General features: G+C 44.6%; 1 protein-coding gene across 1 annotated transcript in view; it reads right to left on the bottom strand.

The window, feature by feature from the left end:
* ATRN (attractin) overlaps positions 1-14,853 on the bottom strand; it is a 960,574-nt gene that overhangs the window by 190,638 nt on the left and 755,083 nt on the right. The gene's annotated exons all lie outside the window — the stretch shown is intronic.

Genomic DNA, 14,853 nt, shown 5'->3' with positions numbered 1-14,853 from the left:
AAATATTAGGACTAAGATAAGTCGTCTGGGGTGGTCTGCCTCAGATTTCTCCAGTGCCTCTCCTACCATGGCTGGGAAAAGTACAACCCCTTCAGAACTTGTAGTAATGATGGAGAGCACACACAGGCTTATCAGGAGAATAAGGTTTTGTTTCTGTTTTTTCTGTTAAGGTAGCGCTGGGACGCTCAAGGGCAACCACGCGCTCTATAAATCTAATTTCATTTCATTTCATTTCAAGGTAAGGCCAAGTAAGCTCGACAAACAGACCAGCAGCACAATAACTATGTTCAATCTAGTGCTTTTCTTAGATAAGAAAAGTGCTATAATACACACACTCTAAATAGAACATCACACAGATAATAACATTAGAAACAACGTTATACTGGTACTATGATTACTGCTCCTGTTACTACCCTTAATTCCCTCCTCTCGTTTTAGTCTCCTTATAAACAATTTCAACCACATGCAGGTCTTCATGTCAGTTTCAACAGTCATCCCCAGCAACACGTGCCTTGACCCTCTCCCGCTTCTGTGTGGAAGCATACTAGCAGCAGACACAGCCTTTGCATCAGGCAGGCCGCACTATGATGGGGCAGAGTGCGCTGTTGTCTGGAGTCTTTGTGCATTGTTAAGTACTGAATATAAGTGGAGGCTCTCAGCAGACATCAGACCTGCTTTTGGGTCACTCTGCGAAGGATAGCAAGTCAGACGCCCCACAGATGGGATGCATTGGGTGTCATGTCACACCAGCACAAAGGCAGACATGGGGACACTCTTCTCAGAGGCGACCACCACACGCTCTCTCTCAATTTTGGTAGCAAGGACTATTACAGGTACAGTTCATGATTTTGGTGGCAATATTTACCACATACATAACTCTTAGCCGCAATGTCAACCACGGGCGCAGCTCTGGTCTTCAGAGGTGAAATCCACCACATGTACAACTCTTGGTATGAGAAGCACGAATAGCAGTGCATGGTCTTTTTTTGCATACAAATAAGCTTAGTCATTGATCTGTGATTACTGTGGGAAACATACTCCTAGAGAGATTATGTTTAAGATCCTAGGGCTCACATTATCAATTGCCACAGTGTTCATAGGCTTGACAGACCCCAACAACTGTAATTTGCCTGGTTCTGGTACAGACACCACCTGCAGGTTTCTCTCTCTTAGGAGGCAGGTTGGATTCCATGCGCTTTAGGTCAGTGGCACAGCAAAAAGCCTAATCAAATTCTTAAATGAGCTTAGTCTCCTCACTCCTCAGTTCAGGGTCTAGGTCTCCACGTTTTGGGACTCTTGCTGGAATTTTGCCAGCTGTCCCAGAACAACTTAGGGCAAATTTAGCACAAACCATTCAGGATGCAGCTAAATGTCATGCGTTCGGGACTAAACACAACTGACTCCTAGGCAGGGCAGTGGGCAATAGGGTGGTGCAGCATCGCCATGAGTTGATAAGATAGAAGCATCACTTATGGATATACCCTTTGAGCCTAGTCTCTTTGTTCAAAAAGCATACTCCAACACAGAGAGCTTCAAAGACAGTAGAGCAACTCCCTCTGCTTCTCTAGGCCCTCAAGGCAATAACCCAAACCATGTTGCTCCTTTTAAGATATCACTAGAGGTTTCTTATTCAGACAATGCCAAGATCCCCCACAGCAACAGCAAGTGACCCAGTCCTTTCGAGGCAGAGGGAGGTGGTCCAGCAGGCAAAGTCCAGGATGCAGGTACAATAAACTTCTCCGTTCTCCAGCACCTCCCAGTATCAGCCTCACAGCTGCTTTAGTTTGCCCTTAGCTGTACACGGTCACCCTGTTGGAGGCAGGATCGCTCCTTTTCTCCATGGGTAGCCAGCAATAATATCCTACAAGTGAGTCCTGCTGGTCATCCAGCAAGATTACGGAGTGCCATTCATTTATATCCCCCTGCCTATTCCACTTACACCAGAGCTGCTGTCTGAGGACCATTTGTCCATTTTGCTGCAGGAATTCCAGGCTCTTTTGGCCAAAGAAGCCATTGAGAGAAAGTTCTGACCTCAGTAACTAGATGTTATTTCCACTATTTTTTAGTACAGAGAAAGGGCAGAAGCATTCGCCCACCTTAGATGTTTGCCCTCTCACCTTCTTCCAGGGGAAAGGAGAAATTCAAGATAATCACCTTAGTCCAGGTTCTTTCTGCCCTGGACTCCGGAAACAGGATGGTGGCATTGGAACTGCAGGAAATGTACTGCTTTTGAACTGCTTTGGTGTCTATTCACAAGGTGAGGAATCTACGTCTTGAAGTCTCTATCAGAAAAATATGATATTTAACTTCAGTAATGTCATTTTTGGTAGAGACTATCTAACTGGAGAATACTCACCAAGTCGCCCTCCTCCCCATTCTGTGTAGTTGACCATTATTTCCTTTAATAAGATGCCAAATGTAAATGATCTGACCACTGTACTATCTGATTTTCATGGCTCTTGGTCCGATGGCATGAATAGACATCAGAAAGAAACTGGGGAGGTGGTGAATATATAGGGGTATGACATCACATTAGCACAGAGCCACACAATGCCGCCTACTGGTGTGCAAGGGAATTGCTGGAAAGTTTTCAGAGACAGTCTGGGGCTTGAGGAAATTTACAAGGTGAGGAATCTGGGGTTAGATAGTCTCTCTCCATGAAAAGACTTTATTGAAGGTAAGTAATGTGTTCTTCTAAGGGATGGAAAAGACTTGTCTCAGCTGTCATCATCACTCAATCATGAAGCCTCAGAGGCTGAAGTGGAGTAGTTTCAATAGTCACAATTGTAGAATATTGCTTCAAATGTTTTTTGATGCATTTGGTGCTTGCGTAAGGTTCAATTTGAATCTACATAATGCTTTTCCAGACAAAATTGTTGCAAAAGCTAAATTGTCTTATGCTGCACTATGAAAGGAATACTCCAGCATTTTGTGAAGTGTTTAACATGCCTGTTCAGCCCCTATAGCACACAACTGCTGTTTTGCTTTTTGATAAAAAGTTTTTCAAATATATAATTTGTAGTATTTAGTAATGCTTGTCCAAGCCATGCTTGCTAAAGTATAAGTTAATGGCAAAATTATTTTGTTCCTCTAGAGATTCTTGATGTTCGAATCTAGGTAGGCAGGTTAAACAGTGGCACGTCAGTCAGCATGGAAGTGTGGGATGCCAAAACGTTTATGAGGAAGAGTAGGAAGTTTCACTTAGATGGAGTTCAGGGACAAGCAATCATAAGTGTTACAATATGAGAATAATATGAGAATAAAACAAAGTATTGTACGTAATTTGCGGCTACCTACTTGCAATTTATAGAATATATCGCACAGTTATCACATAATCAAGTGCAAGTTTGTGTAATTTGTAGAACTAACCCATGACCTGACAGTTGCTGTGGGTTGAATCACTGATACAAAAATAGCCTATTTCCCTTCTAGAAAAGTGCCATAGTGAAAATGTGCCTTAACTTATCTCTCCAGCACCAGGTATATTGATTCATATCTTTTGCAAGTGCCTATCTACAAATAATCTTTAGAACAGCTAGAAGGATACAATAGCGTACCCGTGATTTTAGGATCAGGTATTAATCTTCATACTGGAAAAAACAAGATCTGAGGCCTGTGATTACATGAGAAAAGTTCATCAGGTCACTAGAAGGAGGAATAATAAATACACCTAGTGTGACCTAATGAAAGACCAGCATTGTGTGATTTCTTGTAATTGAATACTAAAGATTATATCAAACACAACCAAGACCTTTCTTGCAGGGGAAGATGACTGCTTGAATGGTAATGTGCAATCCACTACAAAGCATAGGACATCTTCAGCATCACAGGAACCATAGCAGCAGTTTGACTGGTTATATCAGGCAAGCCTTACTTGAGTAAAAAAAACGTTGCAGGGAATTCACTATAAAAAGTGTAGCAACCAAAGGAGGAGGCAGCCATATAATTATGTAAGCTAGATATGGATCCGTGGATGTTAACAATTAATATGGAAAGAGGAGGTAAAGGGATGCCCAGATCAAGTACTTAAAAACATTGGCAAAGTATGGATGCCTATGGGTTTTATTTTGTAATCCCCTAGTCTGTTCCTGTGCGCAAGATGGAGGTGAGATTGTTTCCTCATACAGTGGAAGTGTATTGCTCATATTAAGCACATTTTAGGACACTGGTCTGTCCCAGAATGTGTGGGAGTAGTGTCTCCGCAACCAGCTGGTGCTGACGGATCCAAGGGCAAGGCTGGGCTGTCAGAAGAGAACATTCTCATCCGGCAAGCCTCCGTTCTCTTCAACTTCTTATCTGGCAGGGTCATGAGGAAGGAGTTTGGGTTGATCCTGCTGGTGGACGCCTGTACAATCAGGCTTTCTGGGGTTGGATGCTGGGACAAAAAGGCTAGGGCACCTGAAGCTCGTCTGTGGCGATGTGCGAATTGTCTGCTTAATGGAGAGAAAAGCAAGGTTTCACCCAACTTTCCAATGTCTCATTAAAAGGAAACCGAGGCTTTAAGGAGGATTGCCCTGGTTGTAAAACCTCTAGAAGTACATTCGTTTTTACTTCAACTAAAGGAAGTTACAGGTCTAGCACCTGAGCAACATTTCTAAGGACCATGGCAAAATGCAGACTCTTCAGTGGAATGACTGGTTAGGGGGGGGGGGGGGGGGGGGGGGTAGGTACCAGTATCAGGTGAGTGTAGGAAATATCATAATCATCCTGATCCAGATGCAGGCTGACACTGGTCAGAGTCCAGAAAGCTGTTGTAGTGAGCAACTTCTAGGGAGAGGCATTGTCATATTGGAGTCTGAAGGGATTGGCACCAGGTACTGAACACGTGTGCTGCATTGTACGAGGGAGGGATGGATTTGGCTCAGAGTGAATGGATTTGATTCAGAGTCAGACAGCACTATGTGCGCGAAATTCTCCCATAGAGTCGTTGGGGGTCGGTTTCAACTCTGAAAAAATGGACATGCATGATGGCGCCGGGTGAGGAAACTGCTTTGCATTCGGAGCTGAACCTGAAGCAGATTCAGAAGGCACAGCTGGCAATTGGGCAGACATGGCAGAGGTAGCCCAGCTGGAGGCCTTAGCGTAATTCCAGGTGGATCTTGTTCCATCCTCGCCACTCTCTCTCTCAATAGAGTCAAAAAGACATCAGGATGCTCTGTGGTCTAGTTCCTTGGTGTCAACCACTGACTGATTAAAGCAGTGGTTAGAAGAATCCATTAGAAATAGGTCTATTGTGAATTGTTTTCTTGTTTACAGAACATTAATGTCTGCATGAAATGTAAGCCTCCGCTCACACCTTGCATACATTTGAGTAGAGTACACCGTAAGTTGCCACCAATACCATGTACAGTAAATGTACATGTATTGCGACTTATATAGCGCACGTATCACCCAAAGGCATCAAGGCGCTTGCCTTGGGAACCCGTCCTGGCTTTTTCCCTGTGAGATAACCCCTACTGGGCATCCCCAAGGTGAAAGCCAGGCATCCCGCAGCGGGTGGGCCGCCGTAGTGGAGATTAAGCAAGCTATTGCCCAGAGTTGCAGCGTGGGACCCCATGATTAGAGTAGGCACCGAGGCGAGAATTATCGAGTCCGTGGACATTTTTGGGCTCAGGACCCTGCCGCGTCGGGAATTGAACCCTGGTCCCACGCCAGACCTCCGCATCAAGGTCTGCCGCTCTAATCAGTGAGCCACATTCCTCCACTGCGCCATGCACATTTTGAAGCTCAACAAATATGGTGCCTGGGACGAGGCAGGCTTATCATTTTTTCTGTTAAGATGTAGCTTTAAATTCAATGTTTAATATGTTGGTCATGTATGTAATAAGCTGGCTCTGTATATACTATACCAAAGCAAGGTATAGTGTGAACAGCGTCCAGTAGATCCCCTGAGGCTTTACAGAGGTTAAAGTAGATAATACTAATGCTCTACTTTGAAGAAGTATGGGCGAGCAGTTAGGCTTAATAGGGGGGAGTGCTAGTATTTGTTGTACACACATAGGTAAGAAATGATTACACACACAATGACTAAATCCGAGATCAATTGATTGTAAAAAGAACTGACGTCTGTGCACCTATGTGGCGCCTATATAGGTATACGTGACGTCATAACTAATAATGCCGACATCACGCGGAGCCGAATGGAGTCACCTGATGGCACGCGCAAGGGATATTGCTCAAGCAAATGTTTTCGAATCCAGCCTGACCCTTGGGAAATTCAAAGGTAAGGAATCTGCAGCTAGAAGTCTCTATCAGATACTTTATTACTAGAACAAAAGAAACTTAGTTGCAGGTAAGTATGGTTTTCAAATTGGCAATCCTTTTCAATGCAGGAAATGAATACTTAATGCAAGACTTCAGTTCAGCAGGTAGATACAGTTTTAGAAATAGCAATACTTTGCCATGCAGAAAAATGTTCACTTAAGCAATATTTCAATCGAGCACTGTAATCCTACGGGAGGAAAACAAGAATGCAATTTCACAGGAAAGTTCTTTACTTACAAACAATGTTTTCAGGGTTTTAGGTCAGCACAGGGCAAGGTTCAAGTGAGCATCAAGACTGCACCACCAGTGGCACTGGGGCAGCAGAGTGCAGAGGTCAAATTCTGAGTTGGGTGCTAAATGTTAACCTATGTAGACTGGGGGCACTTCAAGTTGTGCAACTTAAAGGTAAGTTAGCAGAGTTGGAGGTCAACCTCCAGGGGTTGAGACAAGCATTGAGAGGGCAACGAGGCAGCACCAAACATATACCCTCAGAGGCACAAAAACATCCGGGTGCAGAGTGCCAACACAGCGTCGGGCGCCCAATACAAGTCAATGGTTGAAGACTGTTTCAAACAAAGGCTGCAGGCACCGACCTGGAAGCTGGACAAAGGAAACCGGTGGCTGTGGAGGTAGGTTCTGAGGTTTAGGGTCACCGGGACATCGTTGGTTGGGCTACCAAAGGCCTGGGGCCTGCATGTGCAGGGGTGTCCTTTGACATCCCAGCCGGTCGCGTCTTGAGGCTACAGGCGTCAGTGTGGAGTCCAGGAGGGATCAGCCAAAAATGGACTCGGGCTCTGAATTGCTGGGGAATCTCGCTGGGACCGGTGGTCCACTTGGACTCGGGGCTGGAGGCATCTGCTGCTGTGGTGGATCTGGAGTGGGATTTCAAAGTTCCGCAGGTCACAGAGGCTTTTCTTGGAGATTCTTGTTGAACAGGGGTGCTGTTCTCTGAAGTTTTGGTCTTTGTTTAAGGCAGCAGTCCTTCTGGAGGCTTTTGGAGGTTGTTGGGTTGCAGAATCTTCGAGGACTGTAGGCAGGCTGGTAGGGCTAGGTCAACTCAGTGGGTGTCTTCGGTCTTCTTCTGCTAAACGTCCACGGGATGTCCTCTTCCTTCGTAGGCCTTAAAGGAACTCTGAGGATTAAGTGTCAGGGGTGCCCCATAAGACTTAATTTAGGAGCGTTATGGGATGAAAAGGTAGAAGATAGTGGGCTACTTACCTTTGTATGTCTACTTCCTCTAGGGGTGGGACGTATTACCCCAAACCCTGCTGGTGGAAATATTTCAAAACAATATGGAGGATTTTTAAAGGAGGGGGTCACTTCAGCTCGGGCACCTTAGGGGTGGCCTGAATGAGAGGGGTCACAAGTCTCTGGTTTACTAGTTTTACCACCAACCTTGACGCCAAAAGTGGAGCTTGGCCGGGGTGGGCATTTCCACTAGCTGGAGAGGCCCTGGTCAACATAAAGAATGGGAAGCCTTTGAGGATCACAGCCTTTCTAAGCTGTTCCTAGTTGGGGGTAAGGTGTGAATCACCTCCAACCACAGTAGGCTTTGTTTCTGACCCACACGATCAAAAGGCTCTCACCTCAAGGGGTCAGAAACAAGTCTATAGGTGGCAGACTGATGCAGAGCAATCAGGCACTTATTAGTGGTTTGTACTCAGTAAGGCTTCACAGTGCACTCTAAGAATGGACTTAGACACTATAAGGGAATATCTACTCATGCACTTATGCCCTCACAGGAGGTATAGTGTACCCTGATTTAGGACTCTAATGCCTGCTGAAAGGGTGACTTACCTATGCCTCTTGCAGTGCTGGTATGCGTGGAACACAAGGATGGGTGCCAGGTCGACTCTTCACTTTTATCTGCACCAAAACATGCAGGCTGAGGTGGCAGTGTGTTTGTGTTTGGTGAAGGGCAATACATGCTGCATCCCTGAGAGACCTTCTCTGGTCACAGGGTCCTTAGTCGACTGGCGCCTTTTACAAGAGACTTATGTGTAAGCCAGAGGTGTGCCAATTGTGGAAACAATGGGACAGTTTTGTAAAAAAAAAAAACACAGGCACTAGGAACTTGGTTAACAGTAACCCAGTGCACACTGAATCAAAGATGCATCAGAGCCAGCACACATTAGGGGGTTCTGCAACAAAATCCCACTTTCCTACAAGATATATGTGCTGGGAAGGTTCACTTCAATCCTCTGATAATACAAGGTTCCATAGTGACGGTCTGGCAAAAGTAGTATTGAAAGACAAACAAAATATTGAGACCTTTTAAATTAAAGAGTGGTCACAAAAAAGAATTGGTTTACACTTGCTTTTGCCTGGGGTACCTTCTCACGACCAAAACTAACGAAACAAAATTTGAATAGAAGAGAAACCAAAAGGTCATAATAGGATATTATATGGTTAACTGGTTGCAAACTATTGCACATTAGCAAAGACAGCCCTCACCACAGGCTGAACTTATCTAATAGATGCTTGTAAAGGTGCTTTTGGAACAAAACAAGGATGGTTTGTTTTTGCCTAAACTTAACAGTGGCATATTTGTACATTGACACAACATGCTCAGTGTTTGTGAACTAAAGAATCCCTTTATGGTCCTGAAAACAGTATTTTGCTACGATAAGACCATGTAAAATTCTCTTCTGCATGTCTTTAGGAGCACTAAGTAGTCACCAAGGAGAGGCTGGAGACACTATTTATAGACAGACACACACACACACACACACCAACACCACAAACACTGCTGCATATGTGTATATGCACACACACATTTACAACTCGGAAACGTACCTTTAGCGGTTCACTCGCTCACTGTGCACTGCCAGCAACACTCTTCTTCCTAATAGCACATCTAATACAGACAGTGTTGGAAAGCTGTTTACTCAAAATATTCCCAAATGTGAAAGAAACTGCTCTAAGGGAGAATAAAACTACTGCCAAAGAAAATAAGACTGGATAAGAGGAAAGGAAGTCACTGTTTCATGTGAAGAGGTCTTGTTTAACTAGTCAGCTTAAACTCTATCTCCAACCTGTTTTCGCCTAACTGGGGTTGTGAAAGGAGCTTTCTTTGCAACCTACACTGAATCTTTGGTTTAAAACTAAAATCAATTACACGTTGCTGTTAATACCTTTATGTAACAGCGAGTAGTGACAAAACTAGCAATTTTGTTTAACACACACACACACACAATGGTGTCCACTGACATTTACATATTCAGCATTATTATCCAGCAAGAGCGAATTTACTATTCACGCACAAGAATTGCGGGAATGGGGGGGTGAGGGGAGTTAGGGTGTAGGTGTTGAAGATACCCCACAGGATCACTATACTTCTGAAGATTCTTTGCCACCATAAAACACTCTAAATGGGGAAACTGAATCTTTAAATTTGAATACACTTGGCATTGGGGGCAAGGGATACACTACAAGGTGAAATGATCGTGCAGGGAGCAAACTCTTCTTGGGTGAAACTGAACCATGCCACCGATGACCTTTAATTTTTTTTATAATTTCATTGCACCACATATACAAGAAACAAATCTCACATTGGTCAGAGTTTTAAGAATCTTCTGAATAAAGTAAAAATAAGGCAAGTAATATTCTAGCGGATGTTTCTTTATAATACTAGATTTTGAATCAATCTTAAAAACGTTATTTAAGACTTAAATAACCCCGGTTCAGTATAAAAAAGTTAAACACAAAAAGCATGGCAGAGGCCCAAAATCAGTATTCCACACTAAAAATGTCAATTCATGAGAGTTTCCTACTTGCAAACGAATCTTCAGCCTCCCTTTGCCCAACTACTGTGAATGAGGCACTTTCTTTCATTGGCGGCCTAGGTGGCGAGTCTAGCTCAGTCTCTGGGGATGTAGCCAGCCTATTTGCATTTTGTAAGTCCAGGTTTAGTTATTCTTCAGTATAGTGGGGGGAGCAGATGTCCACCTCCTCGTCAATGTCCGTTTTACAAGGAACATTTTGAAATTCCTGAACCGTGTGAGTCACAGTCAAATAAGGGGTCCGGCCTCTGACAGTACTGGCGATGAGGTAGAGGTTGGGGATCAGTCTCGTTGGAAACTGAGTGGTGGCTCTTCTGTACATCAAGCCAAAGATGGTTGAGGAAGGAGACTGGCATCAGAATCAAAGCCTGGAATGGTGATTATTTATTTATTTTTAGAGTTTTCTATAGCGCGAACTTGAACCGATTAGGTTATCAGAGCGCTTTACATAGCACCAGTTCCGTTACATGTTATCACAGCAGTTTACATAGAATCAGTTACGATGCACATTTCAGGATCTTGAGCCGATTAGGTTATCAAAGCGCTTTACATAGGACAGCCTTCGATGTCCAGTGCCCTCCTCCGCCGTGTAGCGGAGGACCTCTTCCAGCCCTCCGAAGTCGTCGAGCTGTCGGGACTAGGCTCCTGGAATTTCAGCTGCCCCTTTACAACTAGTTTGTTTGAAGTCATGACGGAAATCACAATCCCTGCAGCAACCAAGTGAGCTCTCTGTCTCCAAGTTTCTCTCCGCGCTTGGACTGGAAACACTCTAAGGGTCACATAGGGGTGGTAGAGAATACATAGGTCCACTGCAAACACTAGTGATAAGGGTCAATTACGTACACATAGGATATGACTGGCCAGACTCTAGAAGACGCATAGGGGTGGTATATGGTGTAAAGACTTCAGCGAATACCAAAGCTTAACATTATTGTAATCGGTCAAAGGTCTACTGCATACACTAATGATTAGAGTCATCTCTACACACATAGGGAGGGGATATGACTGGGTAAACTCCAAGAGTCACATAGGCATGGTATATGGTGCTAGGTCTAAAGCAGTTGTCCGCAACTGAACAGAAAGGACAGATGTGGACCCTGTGGCTGGAATGGAAATTTGAACCAGCATTGGAACAGTCCCAAGAAAAGTTCCAATGGGGTTAGTGGGTGCTGAGATAGCGCTTGACAGGGAATTTCAACTGGAGTCTCTCTCATTTCTCTGGGGCTCGAATACGAACCGCATAGACCCTGAAAGAGCTGCAGCATTGCGATGGCCTAGGAAATTCCTTGTGTGTTGGAGTTCGAAGTCAGAATAAACTTAAAGGGTATGACCCTACAACTGCCACTCTTGTACACTCATTACATTTAAAATGGTGAGATGGGGTAGAGTGCCACATACCTTCTTGCATTTATGGCACGTCTTCAACTCAAATGAAAAATCTGAGGGGAAACTGGACTTTGCACAGGACCAACTCCTTGAGCAGGATTATGAACGGCCCCACAACTTGGAGTGGCAGTAACATCTAAATCCAGACTGCAAACAATACCTATTGTGTTTGGTGACAGAGCTTTGTTTTGGCTTCACAAGGTTGTATTTAATGAAAGGAACAAACACCCACAAACATGGGTGACTATTATATGAGGTTAACCTCCATTACTTCCAGGTCAATAAATAGTCATTGTTAAAACACACAGTGCCACCAATCAGTGCATAGGAGCATACCTGGGAAAATTCTCCAGATACAGTCTGGCACCTGATAATTTTCTTAAGGTGAGGAATTTGTGGTTATAATTATCCATGAGATGCTAACTTTAGTAATGAACAGGTCAGTCGTCTAACGTCCAAACTTCTGGCACACACCGCAATCTTATGTTTCTTATGCAACCTCAGCATCATCCTAGACAACAAACTCTCCATTATTATTATTATCATTAGCGTTTATTAAGCACATGGCTACTCTAAAGCATCCCAGCTCTAGCAGCAAAAACAGGCAAAGAGAAAGCAGTTACCAGTTAATCTTCTGGAAAAGCCAGGATTTAAGCCCCCGAAACACCAGGTCAATGCTGTCTTCAGTTGCTTCCACACCCTCTGCATGCTCTACCAAATCTTTAAGTGGCTTCCCATCAGCACCAGGAAAACAGACGCAGACCCTCATCACCAGCCGACTGGACTACAGCAACGCAATCTATGCGGACACCACCACCGAACTCATAGAAGACTCCAAACAATCCACAACGCTGCAGCCAGGCTGATCCTCTACCTGCCAAGAGAACCCACAACCCCCAAAATCTGAAAGACCTCCACAGACTCCCCATCCAGAAGAGATGTCAATTCAAGCCCTTGACCAATGCCTACTATCCTTGCCGGCAAGTTCTGGGACGCCCTTCCCCTCCACCTCCTTGCGGTACCCTCGTTGACGGACTTCAGGAAAGGACACAAGACCTGGCTCTTTCAAAGATACCCATATCACAGCCTCTGGATATCCTACCTGGTGATAAGCCGTGCTATGCAAGTCCTGCCTAATTGATTGTTGTATCAATTGGTTGAGCTGAGGGTATCCACACACTAGGCAGGAGTGAATGAATAAGAGTGTGAACTTTGCCCAAGGGCATCAAGGCGCTAGTGATAGAGACCATCAGTGGGGAGTGGTAGGTATAAGACTTTTAGATATTAAAGTGCGAAAAGCCAGGTCTTTAAAGTCTTGCGAAAGAGCAGATGTGACTCTTGGCAAGAAATCATTAGAGGGAGTGTGTTCAAAAGCTTCGAAGCAGCGGCAGCAAATGCTCTCCCCCCAACACCTAACCATGGGGACAAGCAGCCATTTTTTATTGGCAGACCGCAGCTGTTTGGTGGGGACGTACCATTGGAAAAGTCGTTTGATTCCTTCAGGCCCAGAATTATGAAGAGCCCCTATGAACAATGCACAGGGCCTTAAACATAATTCTCTTTTCAAGAAGAAGTTAATTTGCAAATTTCCGCGGAGACTGAGTGAAATTTGGGAAGATCCATAACGAGTTTCGCTGCCTCATGCTGGACAAGTTGCAGTTTTTGGATGGATCCTTTGTTAATGTCCAGGTAGAGAGCATTACAATAGTCTAGCCTGGACAAAATCAGGGCAACAGCTGCCTGCTTTCGAGAGGAAAGAGAGAGCCATGGGAAGATTTTTCTCAGGATCCTGAGAACGCCGAAACAGGTTGAAACAGTTCTGTTGACCTGGGGGTCAAAAGAGTGAGTTGTTCCCTTTGGACCAAGATTCCTTGCTGATGCGGCAGGACAGGTGCATGGTTCGAGCATTTCTGGCCACCAGGAGTGAGACCATATGGATTATTGACTGTCAAAGACCAGAACCTTTGTTTTGTCCCCATTGAGTCGCAAATAGTTTTTTACCATCCAGGTGGCCACGACCCGCATGCAGCGGTTAAAATTTGCAGAGGAGGCCTCAATGCTGTTTGTAATGGACACCATTATTTATGTGTCATCAGCATAGGAAATGAAATGAAATGAAATGAAATGAAATTAAATGAAATGAAATGAAAATAAATTTATTGAGCGCGATTGCTGCCCGGGGGCGTCCAAGCGCTAAGTTGTGCTGAGGCGGAGAGACCAGGGACGGAGGAATTAAGACACGAAGGATTTAGCGAACAGTAGTGTCTTCAAGTTTTTCCGGAATGAAAGCAGATTTGGATTCGATCGGAGTGAGAGGGGAAGGGCGTTCCAGAGTTTGGCAGTGTTTAGAGAGAACAGCCTGCCACCCGACCTGGCTCTCTTCACTCTGGGAACAACAGCAAGAAAGGCTTCCATCGACCTAAGGTTCCTGTTTGGGTGATAGGGGGTTACAAGGTCGTTGTTGATGGGTGGGCCTGTTTTCCAAAAGGCGTGATGTGCCATGCATAACGCCTTGAATGCTACTTGAATCCTTCAGCCCGAAGGATCTGATGATCTTGGCCAACGGGGAGACATGAATGTTGAATAAGGTAGGACTCAATGAGGAACCCTGTGAGACTTCACAGAAGGTGGGAATGGATTCAGAATAAAATTGGTCCATCTTTACTTTTTGTGACCTGTCTGTGAGAAATGAGGTCAGAAGCTCCAGAGCGGAGTTTGATACCGCAAATTCCTGAAGACGCTGGTTCATCCTTGTTGGCGTGATGGTATCAAAGGCTGCAGATAGGTCCAAAAGTATTAACAAAGAGGTATTCCCAGCATCTACTTGGGTACGTATGTTGTTTACTGCAGATATTAATGCAGTCTCAGAGCCATGGCCACTTCTGAAGCCATGTTGCAAGCTGTCAAGCAGATGATGTTGCTCCAAGTAGAAGCTAGGCTGGGTATTTAGAGGTTTCTCCAGGATCTTGGCAGGGAAAAGGGCCAATAGTTTTTGAGATCTGAGAGTTCAGGTTGATTTTCTACAGTAGAGGCTTGATGTCCGAAGAGATGGTCAGATTAAGTGTGAACGTTAGGTGAGAGACAATCTCCCTTCCTAATTTCATGATCTTCAGGGTGCAGAGTTCAAAGGGGGACCCAGCTGTAATTCCCCCAAGGAGATGATCGGTCTGCTCGTGAGACAGGGTAAGAGAGGCAGAGAGTGGGGCTTCCCTCTTAACTGGTTTATGAGGGTTGCAAGATTTGAGCCGTATTGGAAGGCTTCTGAGTTAAGGTTGTCCAGAGAGGAATACATTTCTAGAATTTTTTAGTGAAAATATTTGCCCATCTTGTCACAAAAATCCAGAAAACTTATTGTATAGTGGGCGAGGAGGAAAAGAGAAAAGATTGATGCGGGGACTCATACTCAACATCCCCTGCAATG

Source organism: Lissotriton vulgaris, chromosome 3_2 (genome assembly GCF_964263255.1).
Source record: "Lissotriton vulgaris chromosome 3_2, aLisVul1.2, whole genome shotgun sequence".
In the NCBI taxonomy this organism is placed as follows: domain Eukaryota; kingdom Metazoa; phylum Chordata; class Amphibia; order Caudata; family Salamandridae; genus Lissotriton; species Lissotriton vulgaris.
Note: the sequence above shows the minus strand (reverse complement) of the source record. Positions and strands in the feature narration are given on the sequence as shown.